We start from the raw sequence: 24,686 nt of genomic DNA, 5'->3' as shown, positions 1-24,686 counted from the left end.
AAGTTAGCATTTTTCAGCAATAGTTAATGAAGGTAGTACAGTTTTGAGTTTCATTAGTAATATGTGTCGTCATATGTAAATGACATGATTATGTTGTGATGTAATTATATGACAATTTTATCAGTTGTGGAAACATTTGAATGGATTGGACATATATTCATATGATCTGCAGTGGTTTCATACTTGTTTAATAAGCTCAATTATATATGATTATATTCAGTGCTAAATATATAGCATCTGTAAGCAATGTGCCATATTGGGTACCTCTCCAGTGGCCTAGTGGTCAGATCGTGCGGGAGGTCGTTGGTTCGATTCCCGGTCGAGTCACACCGAAGGCTTACACGCATTATACTAACAGTTGCCTATATAGGCGCTCAGGATTAAGGGGTTGGTGTTAAGATTGTTCGGCCTGGTGTCAGGCTAATGTTAATGGGTAGGACATCATGGTACGTGTCTGCGGCATGATGCCTCATTGCTAGAGATCACAATAAAATGTCAAACTGCATACATCGTAGCGGAATGACTGGAATTTTTTTTAAAGCTACATTAAAAATACAAATCACACACTCACTCATATTGGATTCATGTATTCATTGTTGTGAAAAACGCTTTCTTCTTTGTAGCTTTTATGTTGCATGAAACAAAAATAACAAGAAATCGCCAGCTTCTGCCTGCCAGCATGGTCTATTCCTTCAGAGCATCATGCCACTATGTCTATAGAGGCATTATCTCTATGCCATGAAATATATTTTAAATGCTGTGAAGATCACATATTTTTCTTCTTTTTTCCACAACAGCCTGATTTGTATTCCTCTTGAGAGAGAAAGTAAATATATAAACAATGATATATGACACCAACTAAATTATGTTTTAATGGGAATACTGCATATTATATTATAAGAGTTCACCACCTTATTAAAGAAAGGGCTACTCAATAGTACAAGTATATGACCCCAAACTTGTGACTAAGAAATTTTAGTCTTAACGTCATACCGTAAGCTGGCCTCAGTATTGTTTTCTACCCATTGCTACACTTTCGAATATTCCATATCCATGATGTTAGTTTCCTTTCTGAAGGTTTCACCTGACATTTGATTTTTGTTATATGACTTACAAATGGTATATGTGGTATACTATTATTCTAACAATCATGATGCTGATAGTTTCGTGACATTGGCTTGGATGCCTTAAAAAACTCCTCTATGATACACTTGAGAAAACATGCATCGTTTTCTTTGGTTTAATGGTTTACATCACATCAAAACAAATATTTTGTACTGAGGTAAATGGAGTTACCAGAGGACACATCATGGCAGCCATACCATGCTGAGATTATGGCAGGAATGTAACCTGCAGTTATATTTCTAAATACACGCATATTTACATATGTTACGTTTGTAAAAATAGTGGTCTTAAAACTGATTTTAGAAAACATACATGAATGGTAGCTTCCACATTTGCGAGGTAGAGTAAAATATCTTCTCAGGCATATTATGTTGAGTTGATGAACACCCATTTAACTTTTTTATTAAAACAAAATTAAAACATCAATTATCTGATTATGTAGATACATCACATTCACATTTGATTACATATTTTATTTAAAAAATATCAGACATTGTACCTATTGATTGTACCCCAAAAAGGAAAATACATATGTCACATGCAAAGAGGTCATTTCGGACTGAAAAACTGCATCAAGTTATTGCATTATATACATCTCTGAGAATCTATTGAGACTATATCTTGAAACGTAACCTACCTGACAGACCCTACTATTCCATTCATATTTAGTAATGCTTACTCATGTACACGTTCATTTGACCTTAACTAGCCAACCAAAACAGCTCCGAAAATGTAAATAATTTTGTATTATTATAAACTGATAACACATATTTACCGATCATGTTCACTCTGCGTCACATACTAAAACAAACAATAGTTACTGTCCTTCACCAAGAGTTAAAAAAGTATAAATATACATAACACCTCCCATATATACAACACAAGATAATATAAGAAAGCTACGTGAAAATATATATGCAAACTAATTCCGTATTCACATGATGTGAATAGTGACAGAGTTATATTCCTTCAAGAGGAAAGCGTAACTTTAACAGGTTGACCTTGACATATTTCTGCATTATTTCCTACGAAATGTAACATTCAAATAATAGCATGTTTAAAAAGGCTCGTTTGATATATGGAATACACTCAACCATCAAACCGCAAGGATTCTTTATAAACAGTGATGTTGTTTGTTTGCGGTAGTAAATCTTACATATAAATACTATGTTTCCACACAACATACCATGTTTTGTATTTGTGTGTGTCATGGTTTTAAAATTGGGAAATTTTACCATACTATACAAGATTTAAAAATTGTTTTGGACTGGATAAGACTCCCAACTCCCCGAGACAAGCTCCCTATGGGATAAATGGGATAGTGGTAGCATTATATCACATGGCGGAAGTCTTCGAAGCTGTAGTCAATGGCCAGGGTGGTATAATTTCAAGATGAATTCAATGACCACATGTTTGATACAAATGAATCATACCGTATCATGGCGTTGGGTTGTGGTCTACAGCTTGGAGGGGAATTTGATCCGGCAAAGTGAAACTGCACATGATACACCAGTGGTGACGAAATGAGGCTGTATATAGTTTGGATACCGGAGCAGTCTCAGCCGTGTATACCAATGACCTCGCTATCCGATGTTCACCATGACTGAATAATAGATATGCCGCTGGCGCAAACACATCAAATTACGCCAACATGCATCATCTACATTGGACAGTGGAACATTAAATCTAGTAGCGAAACACTAGGAGATAACCCACGAGAACGCAATCACCCAATGATATAATTGGTTTATCCGATATGTGCCAGAAGAAAAACTAAGAGAATTCAATTGTTGAAGGACACAAACACTTACTTCTGTGAGATTGAATACAATCATAAGCATATAATCAGATTTATGGTACACAAAGTCATTGCCAGTGCAGTAATGTGTTGCCTACCAGTGTCTAAAAAGATGATTACCTTCCGAATGAGGACATTTTCCTTCAACATCACCGTATTAAATGACGAGGAAATGGATCGGTTTTACGACCAGATTCAAGCTCTCTTTTAATACTGCACCCAAGAAGATCAGCGTAGTTACTGACGGAGGCTGGGATGACAATGTTGCGGAAATCGCGCAAGCAGACTATCGGGAAGTCGGAAATTCATACTATAATGAATATACGAATGAGAGTGGACTCAAGGTTCTTGACTTCTACACTAACCACGACCTAATGGACAGGTATTCATTACCTAGAAGATGTATATTTCAGGCGGAAACAAACTCACGACAATATTGAATGCATACTACTGAGGAATCGCACCCGGTAGAAGGTTAACACTGCCATAACACGTTGCTTCCCAGTAGCTTACATGGACAGCAATCATGCCCGTGTGCGGATAGTATAATTTGGGTTTAATTTGGCTTCTTCCCCTGTATGGATAGTCGATTACGGTACAATTTTTCTTCTTCGCGTTTGTGGATAGTATATTATTGGGTTTTGTAAGCGCTCACGTACGTTTGTGTGTATAGTAGATTATTGGGTTTTGTGGATAGTAGAGTGTGTGGTTATTCAGATTTAGCTCCTTCACGTGTGTGGATAGTAAACGTGTGTTTAGTTGTTTGCTTCTCCGCGTGTGTTGATAGTAAAATTTGGCCTTAATTTGATTTTTCCACTTGTGTGGATATTAGTTTTGTGTTTGTTATCCTTCTCGGCATGTGTGGATAGTATATTTTGATTATGACTTGGTTCCTTCGCGTGTAGATAGCAAATTATATGTTTGTATTTGCTTTTCGCGTATATGGATATTATAGTTGCGTTTGATTTGCCTTCATTTCGTGTGTGGATAGTATATTGTGGGTTTAATATGACTTATCCAAGTGGTTGAATAGTAGATGAGTTTTTAGTCTTGTCTCCTTCGCGTGTGTGAATAGTATAAATGGGTTTGTGGATAGTAAAGTAAGAGTCTGTTATGCTTCTTCTCGTGTGTGGATATTATATTGGTGTTCATGTTTTTGCTCTTCGCGTTTGTGGATAGTAGATTTTGGTTATGTTTTTGCGTCTCCGTGTGTGTGGATAGTAAATGAGTGTTTAGTTTTTTTTTTTCTCCTTTGCTTGTGTGGATATTACATAATGGGGTTTGTGGATAGTAAAGTAAGAGTTTGTTTAGCTTCTTCGCGTGTGTGGATTGTATATTATGCGTTTGATTTTAGACTTCTTCGCGTGCGTGGATAGTAGATTATGGTTATGGTATTGCTCCTTCCCGTGTTTGGATAGTATATTATGGGTTTGATTTGACTTCTTCGCGTGTGTGGATAGTATAATTTGGTTATGTTATTGCTCCTTCCCGTGTGTGGATAGTACATTATGGGTTTGATTTTGCTTCTTCTTGTGTGTGGATAGTATAGTTTGGGGTTTGTTTTGACTCATTCATGTGTGTGGATAGTATAATAAGGGTTAATTTTTTGCTTCTCTGCGCGTGTGGATAGTAGATTGTGGTTAAGTTTTGCTTCTCCGCCTGTGTGGATAGTAGATTGTTTTTTAATTTTGGTTCCTTCTCGTGTGTGGAAAGTAAATGTGTGTTCAGTTGTTTGATTCTCTGCGTGTGTGGATAGTAGATTGATGTTTAGTTCTGGCTCCTTCACCTGTGTGGATAGTAAATGTGTATTTATTTGTTTGCTTCTCAGCGTGTGTGGATATTATATTTTAGATTAAATGTTCCTTCTTTGCGTGTGTGAATAGCTGATTGTGGGTTTGGTATACTTCGCGGCGTGTGTGGTTAGTAGATTTTGTGTTTAATTTGGCTTCTTAGCTTGTGTGTATAGTATATATTTGGTTTAATTTGGTTCATCCGCGTGTGTGAATAGTAGGTAATATGAGAAGAGAAAAGTAGGGTGATGTTTTACTTCATGTTCGTGCTTTAAAAACTCACAACGTTAGTTATTCTACAGAATAACTGAAAGAACAAGATGGCAGCAATTTCAGACATGTTCAACAACTTAAAGGAAACATACTATTGGATGATATATACCGAATATGTAGTGGAAAGGATTCAAAATCGAATGGAGGAAAAGAAACAGCCTGGAAGTTGTTAACAAATTAAAAGTTTCCAGGGAGAAGATAGAGGAGATAGTAGAAGAAGAAGTGAAGAAGTTGAGGAGGTTGATTAATCCACCATATGTCAGAGTGTGGACGTTAAAAGAGACTATGGATAACGTTATAGAAGTAAGGTGTTTTTGGAAGGTATGGTGAAATGGTCAGATTGGCCATTTGTCGAAAGTTGCCTTGACAAATTGAAGAAAGCTGAAGAACTGATGAGAAAAGTGATGGAGTTCGAAATCACGATGATCAAAGAAAAATGGAGTAAACAAAGAAAGGATAAGGAAATTTAAAGAAGAAATAGGACCTTTACAAACTGAATAACATATTGGATCATATTGGATCAAGATGCACTAGATATTTAGAGCCATGGACCTTCCTGAATGGATGCCAGAGACAGATATAAAGAAAAAGAAGAAAGGAAGAATGGAGAACGTGAGAAGATGGTGGAAAAATGGAAGAAATTAGAAGAAAAACACAAAGGCCGTTTTCAGCGCCCCTCATTTATCTCGAAAGAAAATGAATTTGTTGCCTAACCCCAAAGAAACAAAAACAACATGGTATCATTATAATGTAAGTCTTGTCTGTATTTTCTCTGTACACCCGCTGTTTGTTCACTCCTGTGACTCCACTTTCCCTAGTTGAAACAGTGTTACCAATCTCCCCTACCGTGACGTCAGAGGCTATATTTTATTGTTGCAATACAAACCCACTAGTCCCATGTTCCATTTCCCTTGTCGGTATAAATCCCAGGGTGTACTTCAAAGCCTTGTCGACATATGGTCCCAAGGGGTCTGGTACTGCTAATTCCCATTGTCGCTATATATCTTTTAGCCATATGGTGCCGGGGGGAGGGTTCAGTAATGTATTTTCCCATTATCGCCATATCGTCCCACTTCACTACTTATGTGGGCATGTCAGAAAGCTTGCCAGTACCTTCATGTGGTACAGTGGTTCTTCCAGGGTTCTTCTTCCACCACAAATACTGGCCGCCACATAAAATTGTGGTATATACGTACACATACCAACCAAAGAACCAACCAATCAAATTAAAAAAATGTTTTCCTAATGTGATCGATTGACGTTGATAACATTATGACCAAGAAAATGGAAGAGTATTTTCTTTATATTCTTAGTTTATTAGTAAATATATCCACGCATCACGCAGGTGTACCAGGTTGGAATCCAGCAACCTACTTTCCATTTTTCTTTCTGAGTATGTGTATTCAACGTTGAGTTATGAAAGAGAACTATGTTATCACTAAGCAGTGATCTTAGCAAACGCGGAGGTAGATTTAAATTATGTTCAGGGGACACTTGAATTTACGCGAGGGCAAACTGTCAGCACCGCATCTGGGAATAAACTTTTAAAAAAGTTTTATACCCTATCGAACTGAAAATGTCTTCCATCGATTTAAAGTTACTTTCTCTCTATAGATATATTTTAAAAAAATACTAACGCGCGGGGCACCTGTGAATACGGGGCCCAATTGGGCCACATCGGTCCAGTCCGCCAAAATGGAGCCTATGTTATAACCACTATTTTCTATAAAAATATCAACAAAAACACAGTAGAAAATAAATGGCGACCAGCTGACATTATCCAGTAATAGAGATTATACTTGAATTTGTTATACATTTTGCTAGCCAATACGTTCGAGCGGAACATAAAGAAAAATCGGCTTGTATTAAGTGAATAACGGATATATTCCATCCACAAAAATGAAATAGATCCATGATTCACTGGATAAAAGCAAATACCCTTTATCGATAAACTGCATACCTTTTTTATAATGGTAAGCTGATAAGGTCTCTGAACCATTTGCAAGGTTCTGTGGCAAAGGGACGACCCAAAGTATATATGCTATCTTTAAATAATATAATAATAAATACATTATTTTTTGAAAATGTTTGATGAATGTTTTAGACTTGGCTGACTTCCATATTTTCACATGCAATCGTCACCGTCCAATTCATATACGATTTTGCTAGCTGTTACAAAAATAATCCATAATAACAAGCAAAAATTTGATTTTTATTTTCATCAGTACGTGTACTGATCACAGTCGTTTCAGGTATCCTGAAATAAATGTATGTATAATACAGTCAAAACTGCAAAGAAATGCAAGAAAACTGAATTATTCAACCGTTTATGTAGCTTCGATTTACCTATTACCAAGTGAAGCTGGGCAGGATTGGGTCAGAACCTATAGCAATTAAACAACTAGTTGTAGAAGAAGAAGAATACAAAGCCATATTTAAAGTACTGTTAGAAACCTTTTTAAATAGGGAATATTACAGAGTAATGGAAGCGTTGGAGAGGGGATGAAGAAGAAAATTAAATCAATAACTAAAACATATTGTCAAGTCAAACAAAACATAAGACGGTAAAAGGCAAAGATAATGCGATACGATACTAAATATTGAAATACAAAAAGGAGAGGATACAAAAAGTGATGAAAGTACAAGACTTTATACGACTAAACATTAACTGGCAGAAAATAAGGGCTGGATGATTCTCAAATTTATATATTAAAGCAAGAAGGATGAAAGTCATGGAAGAAATAATAAAAGGAAATATCAGGCATATGGAAAAACTAAAAAGATAGCGTTACCATAACTGAACCAACACACATAATGAAAGAAATATGCAGCTTTTAAATGAACTAAATATTGCACAACTATGTCATGGGGGGGGGGGGGTGATATAAGACCACGCTGGGAATATATAATTGTCGCAAATCCCACATGAATCTAGGTCACAATGCGAAAATCTTATAATATCAAATTAAACATTTTCAGCATTCAAGTGACTCCATAAAGGAAAATCAGTTGGTTCTAGTGGCTTAACGACATATGTATATAATACCTTCAAATATCTCTTAATTTCAATACTAAAGATAGTATTTGTTAACATTCTGTTAAACAATGAAATGACGTCCACGATGAAAGAAGGGGCATAAATATATATGTATGTGCTTTTAAAATTAAAAGGTATTTCGCCAAGAAGATATGGCTCATCGATTGTGTGTTTGTGTGTGTGTGTGTGTGTGTGTGTGTGTGTGTGTTTTGCAGCTTATATTCCGGCATGAAATTGTTCGTAATGGCTTTGATGCAAGGACAAATCAGTATCTGAATACTATTTGTCACTAGGTATATGTTCGTCGTATTTATTCGCAGCTTGTTGTCGTTTGTATTCATCTCAGTTATATGTTTTATTTTTATTTCTTCTGTTGACTTGATCGTGCACGTCCCACTATAACCTTTATTTGTTTCCTTGTCCACAATGAAGATGGTTAAAGTCGATACATTTTGTCCTTCTGAATAATTGCCAGTATACAATGCCATACAATATTTTCACAAACTCCTTTCTTTAAACTTAGAAATCAGTTTTTAAAAGATTTCTATCTCATCAACGTTTGCCTAGGGCCCTGAGTGGCCAAGTAGTCTAAAGCGGTCACTGCCATCTCCAGTCTGTCAGCGCGGGTTCTAGGCTTGGGTTCGGCTAATGTTTAGAAAAACTTGCCAGTAACTTCTCGTGCGTCGGTGGTTCATTCCGGGGTTTTAACGGGTTCTTCCTGTACCATACATACTGGCCGTCATGTATAACCTATATTGTACTGAACAATTGCCTTTAACCCGACAACAACAACACTCATTGTCGCCACGCGTGTGTTCCGATTCAGTGGTCTCAGTAAATATACGCTCATTTTATATATTATTTATTTTAAAGAGATATTATGTTTTGCAGGCATAGTTACCTTCCATTAGCATGATCTGTGAATGCATTTGAACTTTGTATATGTGGTGTTTTCTGTCTTTACTCTCATCCAAACCAGACTTTCAGCCCGCACATGTGCAGTTTACCTAATATAAGTTGTCTGATTTTGAAGTTTTCAATTTTTCAATTATTTGTTAAAGCATTCGTTTCAGAAATATTTTATTTCTACTAACTGTCCTTTTCTCTATTTCCCATTTTCAAGATTGTTTGGTAAAACTTTATGTTATTCCCATATTTCCTTATCTTGCTAGTCGAATGTGCACGTTTGAACATAATGCATCTCAGTCTCGAGATGAATTTGTATCCATTATTGAATGTTTCCTATGTTTGCATGTCGATAAGTATAAGAACCACCCGTTACTGACAACTAAACAAGATACTATTTTAGGAGAAAATGTTATTTTCGCCTACTTGTTTAATGTATTTGTTGACTGTACCGTTGTCAGTTTAGTTAAGTACACAGTTGAATTATAGTTATAATTTATGTAACGTTATTCATATGCAAGCATATATTAAGCATTATTAACTTTGGAACAATGACCAGTTATTATATATGTCAAGGTTTAACCCGCTTCAACCGAGTATAATCTGCGCTTCTCTCCTGATATAATTGTGTAATAAAACTACTCTATATTGCCGTAATTATTTTTAATAGTACTCTAAGATAATCAATTGGACAGGAAAATACATAACTTCATCATATTATAATACTAACCATGGGCGCTTTTTCCTACCATTGCTAATTAAATTGAAATTGAATATGCACATAATTTAAATTGGATATGCATATTCAGGAAATTAAATATGAAAAGGCACTAGTATTATTCATATCTACATTGGTTCCCCACATCATACCATTTTCAAAGAATATTTACCAGGAATGTTTTCTCTCCAGACTTTGCGCCTTTGCTGATTATGAAGCTGTCAAGATTTTCGCCCACATTTAGCACTGATACTTTGTTCTCTTCCCTCCATTCGTCACTTGCTTGGCATTCCAGATCTCCCTCCTCCAAACGTCCGTCCATAGCCACAACATGGCAACAGACGCCTCTGTGGAATCCACTGGTCTGGACTTCTGGTCGTTTGTATCTATATATTATATATATATATATATATATATATATATATATATATATATATATATATATATATATATATATATATATATATATATATATATACTCACATTCGTACACATGTACGAAGCAATTATGCAAAATATTGCCTTGCTTGCCTGCACCAACTTTATACCTACATGATTAAGATTGCATTCACTACAAGCCAGCCCAATAACCACGAGCAAAGAAATTAAGAAAAGGAAAAGCACAATTGGAACTTACTGATAATATATGCTTGGTACAAAACTTTTGCTTCCTTGTACAAATGTCCTTCTGAACCTTGTTCTCTCCAAGTTAATGTCTCTTGGAAAGAAGTGTTTGTGCAATGTTCATTAGGTGTAAGATTAATCTAGGATGTGTGTTTGGTTGTGTATGTATACATTTTCTAACAGTGTAAAATCACTTGGACTGACAAATGCATCATTTTGGAATTTTGGAACAATTATAAACCGTTCACGTATGGTTCTTTTACATGCTGGAATATAACGATAACATGTTATTTTTAGGCTAAGTCCACCCCCCCCCATGACCAGATTATATATATATATATATATATATATATATATATATATATATATATATAGCGATAGATAGATATATAGATAGAAAGATAGATAGATAGATAGAGAGAGAGAGAGAGAGAGAGAGAGACAGAGATAGATAGATAGATACATGCATGGGTTTGTACAATTTAATTTTCAGCGCATTGAACATGTTTGTGGTACGTGACACATACCTATTTTTAATGAATTGACGCTCTTGTGATGCTACTATTTGCGGCTGGTATGTAGCAGTCCTGTGTAAAATGGCAGGAATTCCAAGTGATAGTGTAGCCTATGGGGTCATTGCATTTGCTTCTTGGCCAGACGCAAGGGATACGAAAATTCAAATTGATGAACCGGATTTCGTAGGGCATTAAGATTGTCGCGACAAGACATTGTTCCACTGTACTAGAAAGCAAGAGTTCTCATAATACCAGTCTGTTTTTTTTCAAACGATGTAGTGTATGTTGAATCGCTCGAGAGCTAGGGATGGATTTAAGATTAATATTGAACATGTACTTTGGGTTTTCAAGGTCATTTTGTGATGTAAAGCGTTTAAACTACATTTTTCGAAGTCAGTCTACTTCGTAGGATGAGTCATATTTCAGATGTAAAGTATATTCCTCCGCAGTCAGATATCAATGAAAAGACCAATGAAGACCGACCGGATGTTTTGCCAGCAATATTGTGCCAATTTGAGGAAACAGGTAAGTACCATACACGTTATAGTCTGGTGTATATATCAGTTATTTCAACTATGACAGCTATATTTCTAAAATTGGTGTAAAATAATATATGAATCGTAACCTCTGTATCTGAAATATACACATATTAGTTTAGATAGGTGTTCAACGCACTTGTATGGACATATAACATCCAGTAACACGCCTATGCATATTTTGGGACATCTCCTATTTTAATATTCCTTAAAGATGACTTAACTAACACAGGTGGTACTATACCGGATATAGAGGTTGTCAATTTGCTTCGTCCTTCCAATAAATGCTTAGACATACGATGCATACTCTCATGCATATATATATATATATATATATATATATGCTTATGAAAGGTTTGTCGGAAGAAATGTGTCTGTGTAATGCTTAGAATACAGTAATGCGTATAATACATTATTAAGCCACTGAAATATATATTGGTATGGCTCCTTTTTAGCTATAAGAGTTCACTTCAAATACATATGTACTATTTTGCATTTAAATTTCCAATTGCAACTATAGTGGAATATCCGGCATATAATTAGGTACGTACGTAATTGGCTTCCAATTAACGGGATCCATTCTCAGGCTTTCTTCTTATATTCGCTTTCTTTATTCCTCCTGCTTCCTGAGCGTTTTGTCCTCTTCCCGTTTTCAGTCGTTTTCTCTCATCTTCTTCTTCTTTCTTGCGCCTTTTCTCTTCGTCTTCTCTTTATCTGCGCTCTTTTCCTTCTTTAATCCTATTGTCACCTTCTTCTTTTAATTTGCGATCTTCCTCTTCCTTTCTCAATCGCTTTTCTTCAACTGTTTGTATCCTATTGCAACATTTTTATATTTAGTTCTTCTTCTTCGTGTATCTTGCGAGCCTCCTCCATTTTTCTGTTTTGTTCTTTTGCGCGTATCCTGAGCTCCTCATCTTCTTTAAATCGCCTTTCTTCCTCTTTTTTTTCCGTCGTTATTTTCCCTTTACCTGCGCTCCTCTCCTTCCTTTGTTTCTTGTTCTTCCTTTATCCGACACCTTCTTTCATCGTCTTTGTTCACCCACTGTTCTTTATGATCTATTTTTTGGTATGTTTTCATCTCGTTAAGCAGATCTTCCTTGTTTTGTCCTTTGCGACGGTCATTTATACTGCCTTTCAAGTTTTTCATACATTTCATTTTCGCGCCAGTACCACCATCAATATCAATCATTAACTTCTGAGTTAACACAATGGATGTCTGTATTTTCTGCTTCATTTCTTCTATATTTTGCAATCGTAGTGCAAACCCCACTCTCTTTGCATCTAGGTGACTAGCCTTGCTCAACGTGTTATAATCGTTTTGTATTGTTTTCTTCTCTGGAACGTAACTTATCACAAAGTCGTCATGATGTAAGATATTTATTCAAAACAAGATAAGTTCTAATTTCAGAAAGGTCCGTGTATGATATTATATTTTGTCGTCAGGTTTAATAACCTGAAGTGACACTTTTTGGCTCATGTCTATTTTGTGTTTTTCTCCTCGGAGTCTTCAAATCAGTATGCGTATTACATGTCCTTACTAATACTGTGCAAAGCTAAGAGAAAGAAGTCGCTAGAGAAACTTGCAAAAATGGAAATAAATCTTTCAAAGTATGCAAAGTCTCACTATTAGTTTATTGACATTTATCAATTGAGCATTCAACCATTTCAGCTTACACTTTTTTGCAATGATTGTATGATTATCATTAAGTAAACAACACAATTTATTCCAGTATTTTGCTTATGGTTCTGATGTTATCTCTCCTGCATGTGTAATATACGAATGAGGGTAATAATGCTCATGATACATGTTTCATGTTTCAACAAAATTTAGTCTGGAATGGATTGAACTTTTTTCAGGATAGCTATGATAATCTTTTAAACAGATGAAATGAAACGTGTAGTACAGAAATCAAACTGAACGTTGCGTTTTGTTTTTATTTTTTGGCTTGAATTTCCTTTTGGCATCATTGAAAATACTTAGCTGACATACGTGGACGCGGACTATTTTATATCAGTATATCATGTTATGGAAGTATGTAATACTGACTGTTTATTCCGAATTAAAACTACTAATGCAGAAGCAGCTAAATATCATAATATGAATACCCACCTACCATTATCTGCTCAGGGAATCATCCATCCATCCATGCAATTGTAAACTAATGGTTCATTATCAGCTCATCCGCATGTAACGAATATTGTATTGACAAATATATTGCTTAGCGTAATATTATTCAACCATGGCAATGATATGCATTACATTGGCACACAAGCAATTAACTAATATCCATAATGAGTACGCTTTTAAATTAGATTATGGAAAGAAAGCATCTTTATTTTAACCATAAACATGAAAGTTTTGCTTAATTTCATCAACATGTTTCAATGTTAGCTAAGTTTATTTGTGTTTGAATCAAATGCATGTTTCATGCATTGACACAATAATATATCTTACCGCTTGAAATTAGCTTATATTGAATACCACTTGAACAGCTCGTCCCGATATGTTCCCTTTTCTTAGAATTGACACTTATTTTACTTTTTTCATTGCTAATAGTAATACTGTTCAGGGTTTCTTTCAATCTTTCTTGAACTGTTTTTGTTGAATTGTTCAGAGCTAGAAGCAATTGTTCTAGTTGTCTATCTATTTCCTTGGCATATTTTGCAATTTGTGTTATTGTGTAATGCACGAATGAAGGTAATAGTGCTTATGACAAATGTATTATGTTTCAAAAAATTTTGTTTGAAATGGATTTAACCTTTTGTCAGGATAACCCTGGATAATCTTATAATCAGATGACATCAAATATGTAATATAAAAATCAGACTGAACGATGCATTATTTTGTGGCTTGGATTTCCTTGTGGCATCGTTCAAAATACTTAGCTGGCATACGTCGGAGCAGACTATTTTATATCCGAATATCATGTATTGGAAGTATTTAATACTGACTGCGTATTCCGAATTCAGACACTAATGCTGAAGCAGCAAAATACTATAATACGAATACCCAACTACCACTATCTGCTTTGGGAAATATCCATACATGCAACTGTAAACTAATGGTTCATTATCACCGGAAGACGCATGCAACGAATATTGTATTGACAAATATATACAAATTAGATTATGGAAGAAAATTATAGTTATTCTAATCATAAACAGGAAATATTTATTTAATTTCATCCAAAGGTTTCAATGTTATCGAAGTTTATTTTCGTTTGAATAAAGTTCATGTTTTATACCTTGGCACAATAATATATATTACCGCTTGACATTAGCATCCCTTGAAAGGCAATTGAATGGATCGTCCGAACATGTTGCCTTTTCTTAGAATTCATACTTATTTTACTTTGTTCATTGCTGATAGCAAGCTCTATTTGCTGTATTTCTGTTTATGGCGGTTGCAGCCTCAAATAATGTCTGTATTATATGCTTTGTCTCATTGTTCAATTTCTTAACATGTTTACGCTATAGACTTTGTCCACATAGTTACGTTATGCTGTAAATATATATCAAATATTTGGTTCACTAATATCATTTATGTTCAATACAAAGTCACGAAAGTGACTTTGTTCTGACAATAACTTGCACCCCTCTTCTACATGTGCATGAGCACATCACATGAAACGATTTACGCTCGCGTAAGCACATGTATTGGATATGTGATTGGGTCTACACTTTCCCGCCAGATTTGTCGTGTAACGCGCTGTCAAGAGCCAATATATTTAAAGCTTTCTATCACGTGTTCTGCCCAGCCAATCGCAATATTCTCGCTCCGGCAGCGCGCGGAGCGATTCTCTCTGATAGGGACTGCAGAATCAGTTGAGCCAATTCCCTTATGGGATGCGAACGTGTTTCCTTTTTTCTGTAGAAATTTTCCCCACCTCCACCCCATCATACCTCCCTATATATAATTGGCATGTGATATATTGTTGATGATATGTTTGTTTAGTGTTGTTTATTGCTGTTTTTGTTTATTTGTTGTTATATTTTACTTTCTCCATTTGTTCGGTTTTTAGGCTGTTGCATCCGCAGTAATGTCTTACAAGGTTATACGGCTTCTACAGTATCGTTGTATTATAATACCGCTCGTCTCGGTGTTCCATTTGTTAGCACCTTTACTTGATGTGTTTTGTTCAAAGTTACATTGCTGTAAATACATAGTTTAGGTTGAGTCTGCTCAGTACATAACAATTATGTTTACGGCGGTTGCAGCCTCAAAAAATGTCTGTATTATATGCTATGTCTCATTGTTCAATCTCTTAGCACGTTTACGCTATAGACTTTGTCCACATAGTTATGTTATGCTGTAAATACATAGCAAATATTTGGTTCACTAATATCATTTATGTTCAATACAAAGTCACGAAAGTGGCCAGCATCAAACACAAAGTTTGTCTTTGTTTTAATCATGTACCCATATACTTTGACTTTGTAATATTTTCACGACTGACCTAGGGTATTCTGTCCTTTCACTTTCTATCTTCCTTTGGACTATATCGATATCGGAAAGAGTAGGCTGGTGCGTGTACATTTCATTTTACAATCTTATCAAACAAGTTGATAATACAAACCATAGTTCTCAGTCACTTTCGTTCAGACAATAACTTGCACCCCTATTCTACATGTGCATGAGCACATCACACACACACACACACACACACACACACACACACACACATATATATATATATATATATATATATATATATATATATATATATATATATATACACTCTGTTGATTATTACATGTGTATTTATTGCACCTTATTAATTGCGTGGGGACAATAACGGGATAGCTTGTTGTGTTCTAAATAGTCGACTGGATGTAACGCTTATCACTGTGTCATATATATTGTAAACATGTTTATGAGAGACAATGTACAATATAACGTCAAGGTCTCCTTATACAAAAGGCACTGATACCTTATTCTCAGTTTGCGCGTCTTGATAAACCCTACTTTACACTGTGGCTGAAGTCATTAATTAGATGAGGCAAATTAGTCATACATACAATGTCTTTTTTAGAAAGCTAGTATTTATATCACTAATTGCATTAACTACACCCGGACAAATGCTAAACTAAGTGGGACCTCGTGTGTCCGATTGGTCTAAAGGGCTCTCCGTTACGGATCACTGCCATCTCACCACTGTCTGCACCGGTTCGAATCTCGGATTCAGCCAATGTTGGTATATGAAAAAGCTTGCCTGTAAATTATCGTGTGTCGGTGGTTCTTTCCGGGATTCTCAAGGGTTATTCCGCCACTATTAGTACTGGCCGCCATGTATAGCTTATCGTGTGCTGAAAAATAGCGTTAAACCCCACAACAACAACTAAATTAAGTATCTAAACAAAATTTGGCATTTGTTTAAGTCTAGCATGAATGAGCTTCCAGACTGTATTATCAGCATCTGTAATATCTGTATCAGTGTCAAAGCTAAGATACAAAGTAACTTCATGGTTATGTGTACACTGTACAATTTCACAATCCTAACAATGCATAGCTCTGTCGAAATACAGATTTGACACTACGAATCATTATATTGAAACGCCGGTATAAATTTTTGTTCCCGCATATATCTTACTCAAAGTTGAACAAGAAAGGTGAAAGTAAGTTTTGCTTATCATATGAATTGCATTGCTAATATATTATATATGTACTATTTAATAGTGTAAATTAGGAATTAGAAAATTAAGTGAAATAAGTCATGTTTGTATGTGCACGAGTGTGGGTAGGGCAACATGTCATACTCATTCAAAATGTAAAGATGGGCTGCCTATATGCAATATCTGCGTGATATTTTGGATTCCGACGTGCTAATTACAGTCTGCATACCAGTAAGTAATTATGTGCATATTACAATAATGATAACAATTACTTTCATTTTATTCTAGCCCTATATCTCATATCTACTTAAACATCCAGAATAAAGCGACGTTACTCGCAAACATAATCGCGTGGTATGATTTTCGGGCTGTCCTAATGAAAAAGTGAGTATGCAATAAATACATATATTATATCAAAACCACGTTCAACATATTTTACAACGCAACTATTCTCAATCAATAAGTTATCCAATCACCTCTATCCCCTGAGACTAAAATAGTATGACAGTGTGTATCATTTAGGACCCAAATAATGCAGTCTCGACATTCCCATAAAATGACTACATTATAGCAGAGATACTATGGGTACACGTCATATTTTCACAATGTCTTGCAAAGTAGCTTAACAGCATGATTTTGTAATTTGATTTCGGCAAAATGTTTCATACATATTGTGTAAAGATAATAATTTCGTATGTGCAAGGTGAACATAGCACTCTTAAAATTGTATTGTGTACAGTTTGATGTCCTATTGCTTAATTGGAAAATTGTTTCCAATCTATTGTACACACACACACACACACACACACACACACACACATATATATATATATATATATATATATATATATATATATATATATATATATATATATATATATATATATATATATATATATATATATATATAGTGTTTGAGCAGCATTTTACTAGGCTGAATCTCAGTGTGGTTTGATTTTTAAATCTGCATATGATTTAGTATGTCAGTTTTTTTTTGTTTTTTCTATTCCAGATAACATTTTCTGTTCGCAAGTGTTTTTAATTTTACTGACCCCGCCTATATTTGTTTAATTGTTGTGCAGTTAGGTTGGGTTATGTTTTGATGCTGCTTGATTTGTTTTCGGGAGATGTGTGATACTGTGTGATTGTTTTTTCTGGTAGTTTGTATATGCTGTTTGTGACAGTATAGTGTGTTTCGATGTTATGTTTTTTTCTGGTAAATAACTAGCAGTGTAATCATTGGTCTATGTCTATATTCTCGTGAATATTGCTACTTTTTGGTTCAATAATTTGCTTGGTATTTGCTTTGCTTTAGTGGAATGTGGGATACGTCACGTATGGCAGTTTGTATATTTGTACGTATGATATGAGTGTCAGAAAGAAAATTTGGTATATATTTTTATCTTTTTTTATAACAGCATATTTTTCAGTTTGTATGTTAAACAAAGAGATTCGAAAACTAGTAATCACAGACTCCTTAAATTAAAATGAAAGATTCATGTATCCAACATAAAAGAGGGCGGAAAGTCAGACTTTATCTTAGAAAACAATGTGTAGATGTCATAGCGGACAAATGATAGCTTGATGTATAATAATTAAGGATTTCAGCAAAACATGAACATAAACATAGCAATTTTCGTCAAATCAGAAATATATACACACACTTTATTTAAGCAATTAGATTGGCATCGTTTAACAAGTGTGTATTCTTTTCAAATTTTTTCAACACATGGATTACACACATTAAGCAGTACGTTCATTTCTTACCGTATTGGCCGACATAATTTGATGGGTTTTGCAGTCAACGGTTTTCAGTATAACCCACTGGTCTATTAGAAAACGACTCTCAGCTCTATTGATTGCATTATAAGTGTGTTTCTCCCACCTTAACGATTTGTATATTGTAGATTGTATTTCATTTCCGCTCATATCAAACGGTTTATTTACTTTATACTTACAGTTTATCGACATTGAATCCGTGTAATAATGCATTGTAAAATTATTAGTAAGTATCGACTGAGTACAGTTTAAAACATTTCTTAAAAGATTCATCAAAACTACCTCAACAACTGGCGTGGTGTACATGTATTATTCATGTTACTTGTTGGTCTCTATTTGCTGGTTTCCATTTAACTGCTGGGTATAAAATGGACTTTTCACTCTCCACGGATTCACGTTTATGTTATCTTCCGTTTTAATCCAAGTAAACCTCGTTCGACCTTATTATTTATTGTCGGTACAAGGATAAACAAGACACTTCAAGTTCTGTCAATGTGTTGATGAGTAATGGAATTAAACAGAGAATGAAACACATTTCAAAACGAATATACTTCCTTTAACTTGACAATAGTAGAGGTAAAAACCTCCACCCAAGAAAAACAAGTCACTTTTCACTTTGATACCAGAATGCTTGTAAAATATAATAAAGACGTTGTTCATATCGTTAGTAAATTAACTTTAACAACCTGATTTTCAATGTTAAATTCCACTTGTATGCATATCCGGCGGTTAGTATACCCTTTAAACCACATCGTTTCAATCGTGTCAGCTGAAATATGAATGTGTTCGTTTTAGTGATGTAAACAATAACCATAGGGAATGAAGTTGTGCGTCATGATTTTCCACATAATTTATTAAAATCATTGCAATGTTATCTCCTTTAACTGGCGGTAAATAAGGCAAATACAGATTTAGAAATGCTTGCAACATTATAAAACAGATCTTAGTAATTATTACATGCTTCTTCATGTTTTTATGTACCCTCAAAATTTCACATTGTAAACAGCTTAAAAACGTTAGATAATTTTTTCAGTAAACATCAGGTGAGGATTCCAAGTTGAATTTTTTATTGGGAGACTTAAGTGCATCCACAGTGATTATTCATTCATATGACAGATCAAAGACAAGCTTCACTGAAAATAGCTGGAGATAACTCATGATTGTTTATGACTGCATACTATTGTAATTTCAACAATCTCATGATAATTGAATCAAGCATGACTTTAATAGGTTAAGCTCTGATAGCACAGCCATGCAACCTTTAAGGTTACGTTTTCACAATTTGTACTTGGTTTTAAATTGGGAGTGATCCTATAATTGTATTGTTCATATTTATGATCCCCATGAGCACATACCTTGTTAAAAGTTTTGTATTTAATATTTACACAAGTTGTCTCTAACATTTAAACGTTGCAAGTTTTAAATTTATTGGCAAGTACAGGGTGATAAACTGTACCCACGTCGTTAAATGCTTTCAATTATTTACCGACACGTTAATATATTTTTCATCTACTGACATTTACTTGAAATAATTTATTAAATAAGTTCGTCCGGATTTAGTTTGAATTTGAGAGTATTTAACTGACCAATTCCGCTTGAACGAATATTATGCCTGAATTCCTATTGAATGGCATGCTGCATTAAGGTAATTTTGTATCAAAGATTCGCATACATATCATATATGATCACGCTTGTATATATGGATATAATGCTCAATGCTCGAGGCGACATTATGGGACACCAAAGCACACTTTAAGACGATCAGAAGAAAAACAGTCTAATGAGTTACTTTGAAGTTTCATAGATTTTTAAATACCAGTGTCCCCTGTTATCAAAAAGATGTCGGAAACCTAATATATCCATATGATGCCCATCATATAGACTGTCAGCCTAAGTGTCTGTGTATTTTAAAAATGAAATTGATTGCAAAAATACCTAATAACGAAATAAATGAAATAAAAACAGTTTCCAAATTATGTTTTGGAGGAATGAGACTGCAATCAAAAGGTTATAGGTTCATTTAGTGTTCATTTAGCCAACCTCTATTTTATATTTATAATTTTTTTCTGTGTGTGGCGTGGCATGGGGTGGGCATGCTAGATTTTTGAGTCTAATATAAATATGAAAGAGAGTGATTAGATGTGAAACTGATCTACGGGGGTGTCACATAATTTGATGCTGACAACTCTGCAAGCCACGTCGAAGTCCCAAATTATTTCGTTAATGGAAACCTTCATATCTATGTTTGCTTTCTTGTTACGAGCATAATCATGTTAAAATATACTCGTAATTATTAGGCTCAGAACACGTGTTGTCAAATTCATAATGTACCATGTTGGGATGAATGAAATGTATTGAAGTGTCACATCTGAACTCTCAATGGTGATGATCATGTGATCAAGTGTTCATAATTAACCTATCCGGATAGTTGAAGTGAAATATTGTATTGAATGTCAGAATAACTACTGACGGATGATATTACTGCAACTAGCAATTATCTTTAATAGCAACTTGGAACACGGTGTAAATGACACTTTAAACTATATCGATATGGAGAGAGAGCAAATCCCAACATGGATCCTTAGGTTATGGCAGTCTATTGGTTAGAGCCTCAGCCTCAGATGCGGGAGGTCGCGGCTTCGAACCCTGTCCGAGTCATACGTAAACCTTATACAATATGGCACTATGCCATCCCAAAACTTAGCAAAATGGTACCTGCAGCTGCCTCGCTTTGCGCTCGGCATTAAGAGGTTAGTGTTATGACTGATCGGCCTGGTGGCAGGATAACGTGACTGGGCTGGACGTCATGCTACATTCTTGCGACATGCTGCCCAATTGTTATACGTCACTCTAAACTGCGCACTCCAGCCATCGTAGCAAAAGGACGGAAACATTGTTAAAGCTACTTTAAAAAATCAAAATCACACACACATACACACACACACACCAATGGGTCCTCAAATTCAACACGTTTGTGTGGAATGTTTTAGTTCCATTTCAGACTGAGTTAATTGACATAACCGATACATTTATACTGCATTTCGTCGAGTTGAAAAATGTTGTGTAAATTTGGTGATCTGGAATAGCACAGATAAAGTTTAAAAAAATTAATAAAACTATGCCGTATCAAACGCAACTTCCGGTTTCAGCGTCATTCATCACTTGAGACCCTGTGTTTTCCAAGGAAGAATTCCTTCCGGAAAATGTGTTCATTTTGAATGGAGTGTGAGGTTGATTCAGATTAGGATTAGGTTTCCGTTTTATAAAAGAGAACAGAATGGAACACTCAGTAAAGCTAAGAAATAAATCAGTATCTGCACTGCATAAGGGATACGTTGATAGGCTAAACGAAGTCGGACTAACGTGTTTTTTTGCGATAGCATTCTGCTGTGCATTTGGATAACTCTTATGGATCGCAAGCTAAGTAGGTCCATGGTTGGATTCTGCTGGAGGGGTTTAGAAATGAAGCCACCATGTTGATAAATATGTATCAAACATTTCTAGCACACGCCAGTCCTATTCTCAATAACGTTATTGGGTATGTTCGATAAAAATCAAAATCAAACTTAAAGATGCCATCTTTGAAGCATATAAAAATGAAATCCTGATATTTAATGACAAAATGCTCTAGACATCAGTCGTCTGTGTTTACTACACAAGGTAACAATATACGTTCTAGAACACCGCGAAAAGACCAAACAGCCTAACATGAAAATGTATGCATTGAGCCAACTGTTCTTGCAAATGTAATGCACGGAACCAAGTCGAAAACAACGTGATGCTAATACAAAAACAAGCATGCCTAGGATTGTGTCTGGGTTTAAGCACTTCAGATATATCTGGTATTGAATGATCTGCGCTGTGTTCGATGATGTCCTCCCTCGTTCGTTGTTCCTCTAGCGATTACTAGTTCTACCTTCCTCTTATCATCCAGATGTCCCTTGCGATGTAGTATACATGATCACAGCGTACAAATTAGTAAATCGGTGTGGATAATATAATAGCCAGTTATGCAGCGTAATCAAGGTGATCTTTGATAACGAATACGCTAACAGTAGTATAATCGTCCGCCACCGCTTGTATGCACGTGAACTGTTTGAATCAGTAGTTCAGCATTAGTTTTTTAATGCAATGGTATTATGTTGGGTTTTTTTTACGACTCAACGAGATATATTACTAGTCTTGAGCCCATGAAAGAAGATAACTTTTTTAACTTTGTCGGCTCACATTTTATGACACAACCACATATGCGACCTTAATCTTTATTTTCCGAACATCATTTGACGCCGAAACATCATTATCCAAAATGTCATGAAATGGTTCCTGTACTACATGGAGTGAAAGCTAAAACTATTACAAAGATCACCTGCACAACTTGGGACACCTGCCTCCACGAAGGAATACACAGAGCGACATCAAGTCATGCTTAGCCCCCCGTTATGATTATGAAACGAAGAAGTAACCAAATCCCATAAATGTCAATAAAACGACGTTTAGTGTTTCCTACATCAGTTGAGTTCTATCTGCGTTGTGAGTACAAGACGTTTTAAATAGGGCAGCAATAGGAGGTCATCGCATCTTGTATTTTGGAGGACGACACGGATTTTCAGCTGATAAGTGTGATATAAGTCCTGCGACAATTACACAACACAAGTAGTCAGAACGACAGTGCAGATAATGTCACAAGTGAATTCAGAAATCGAGCGGGTCCCAATAATATGATATCCCTTGCTTGTGTTTGAAGCATCGATTGAATATCTACCTGATAGTTTTTTTCATAGCTGTATGAGGTTTGTCAAAGCATGATAGACGTATTATTGCATATTCATGATGCCTACAATAATGTACTCAAAGGATCTGGAAATACTCTTTATCAGGGAGATGTACTCCGCATAATACAATGTGAGACTCCACGATTGTTAAAGGCGTGTTACAAATTATATAGTCTGGCACTGTCTTTCTTATCGAGATCAATAGCTACTTTTGTTTACACGGTAATTGTCCTAGCATTCATTGACTCAAGCCTTGTCTTATCTTCAGGGAACTGGCACGAGGACAGCACTAAACCTATCCGAATAGACTATGGAAGACCTTCTAACACAGATCAGTCACAAACTGATAACGATGCAATTTATATCCCGCGAAACCACATACAATTCGATTCAACCGCTAGAAATATTGGTCGTGTTAATGGAATAGCACAACACTACGTTATCATATGTAGAACGTCCGGACCAGTAAGGCTACATTATCCAGGTTTTTCTGTGGAGGGCATGCTGTTTATCCCATGTAATATCACATCTCATTGTACTGGCATCACGGTCAAATCTTTGGGATGCAATTAGTTTTAACATTAAAATACTTTTTATATAAAACTTATAACCTTGATAACTTTAAGTATGTACTTGCATAAATCAGCGTAACATTTAAAAACAATTAGTATGATGTGAAAGGGAAAGCACCTATCATTGATAATGTAATATCTTAATTTCTTTTTAATTCTCTTCTAAGATTCCGTTTGTCTTAGATAATTCGAAACATCGGACATCTTCTATAAAAAGTGCTTTATGTATGTGCTTGTGTAAATTATAGTTCTTGCATCGATTTAACCATTGTTCAGTCATATCGCTACACCGTATCCAGTGTCACAGTTTATAGTGATGTCTAGCACCGGGACATGACGAATACATGTGGTATGATGGCCCTTCCTCTCACATTATCCTAACACCTGGTCTACCGGTCCCAACACTAACATCTTAATGATGAGCACCATAACAGTAAGCCGATAGCACCATTTTTTTAAAAAGTCTTTATTATGACTTGGCCAAGGTTCGTACCCGCGGCTTTCCTCATCCGAGGCGGACGTTGTAACCGCCAGGATACCGCAGCAGTCTTAAGTGTCGGTCATATACTTCCGTCCAATAATTAATAGAGAACAAGTGTTTATATTTTCATGCATCCATTGCCGGGTA

Source organism: Sinohyriopsis cumingii, unplaced genomic scaffold (genome assembly GCF_028554795.1).
Source record: "Sinohyriopsis cumingii isolate HCF-2022 unplaced genomic scaffold, ASM2855479v2 utg001770l, whole genome shotgun sequence".
NCBI classification, from domain to species: Eukaryota; Metazoa; Mollusca; class Bivalvia; order Unionida; family Unionidae; genus Sinohyriopsis; species Sinohyriopsis cumingii.
Note: the sequence above shows the minus strand (reverse complement) of the source record.